The sequence below is a fragment of the Oncorhynchus mykiss genome, chromosome 8 (genome assembly GCF_057628025.1).
Source record: "Oncorhynchus mykiss isolate SJ-2025 chromosome 8, ASM5762802v1, whole genome shotgun sequence".
Taxonomy (NCBI): Eukaryota; Metazoa; Chordata; class Actinopteri; order Salmoniformes; family Salmonidae; genus Oncorhynchus; species Oncorhynchus mykiss.
This window is the reverse complement of record NC_143029.1, coordinates 87,040,001-87,041,497: the sequence shown is the minus strand read 5'-3', so window position 1 is coordinate 87,041,497 and position 1,497 is coordinate 87,040,001. Positions and strand designations below refer to the sequence as shown.

Sequence of the window (1,497 nt, the reverse complement as noted above, 5' to 3'; positions counted from 1 at the left end):
TGATATGTAGACGGCAGATATTTTGTGTTATCTAGACGGCAGACATTTTGTGATATCTAGAAGGCAGACATTTTGTGATATCTAGCCGGCAGACATTTTGTGATATCTAGCCGGCAGACATTTTGTGATATCTAGCCGGCAGACATTTTGTGATATCTAGCCGGCAGACATTTTGTGATATCTAGCCGGCAGACATTTTGTGATATCTAGACGGCAGACTTTTTGTGATATCTAGACGGCAGACTTTTTGTGATATCTAGACGGCAGACATTTTGTGATATCTAGACGGCAGACATTTTGTGATATCTAGACGGCAGACATTTTGTGATAACTAGACGGCAGACATTTTGTGATATCTAGACAGTAGACATTTTGTGATATCTAGACGGTAGACATTTTGTGATATCTAGACGGCAGACATTTTGTGATATCTAGACGGCAGACATTTTGTGATAACTAGACGGCAGACATTTTGTGATAACTAGACGGCAGACATTTTGTGATATCTAGACGGCAGACATTTTGTGATAACTAGACGGCAGACATTTTGTGATAACTAGACGGCAGACATTTTGTGATATCTCCATGGAGGTTTGTATGCAGTTGGAAGGGAAGGGAAGTTGTTTGATAATGGTCCAGTAAAGGTCATTGATCAATATTTTGAATTAACTATTTATCATTCCTTTCTGATTTAAAAAACAGAAGAATTTCTCTTTATTGATCATGCCACAGTACTGTTCTAGTGACCGGGTCCATACTCAGTACTGTTCTAGTGACCGGGTCCATACTCAGTACTGTTCTAGTGACCGGGTCCATACTCAGTACTGTTCTAGTGACCGGGTCCATACTCAGTACTGTTCTAGTGACCGGGTCCATACTCAGTACTGTTCTAGTGACCCTGTCCATACTCAGTACTGTTCTAGTGACCCTGTCCATACTCAGTACTGTTCTAGTGACCGGGTCCATACTCAGTACTGTTCTAGTGACCGGGTCCATACTCAGTACTGTTCTAGTGACCCTGTCCATACTCAGTACTGTTCTAGTGACCGGGTCCATGCTCTCATGATTCTCAGAAGTTTACTACAGGTGTGTTGCCCTCAACCAGTTCCATACAAATAGCCAGAGCCTAGTACTTTTTTTTAGACTGGGCTAGAAGAAAATATACCAAACTAGCCCACTGGCTAGCTATTTTATTTCTATTAAAATATCCCATTGCACAGATTTTGGACCTTACGTAGTAAAAATGCCAGAGTCTATAAGCTCAAGCTGATCGGTACACAAAATCCTTGAATTCCATCCCTGAATACATCCACACAGATCCATATTCAGAGACGTCATCCTGTTGCTCTATCTTCCCGTACCCAGTATCCATGGACCCCGGGAAGGTCAGACGATATTTAAATGTAACTTATTTTTTTATTATTCTTAAATTTATTGACTTCTGTCTTTTTATGATGTTGCATCGCCGAGAATGAATCTACAGGTAAGCATTTCATT

At 40.7% G+C, this 1,497-nt stretch overlaps 1 protein-coding gene across 1 annotated transcript in view; it reads right to left on the bottom strand.

Annotated features, from left to right (window-relative positions):
- Window positions 1-665: 665 nt before the first annotated feature.
- The window catches only part of LOC118965569 (neurturin-like), a 23,772-nt gene continuing 22,940 nt past the window's right edge, over window positions 666-1,497 (bottom strand). Inside the window, exon 4 of the mRNA XM_090182893.1 lies at window positions 666-1,497. This exon is cut by the window's right edge and continues 1,235 nt beyond it. The gene's annotated coding sequence lies outside the window, so the exon portion shown is untranslated.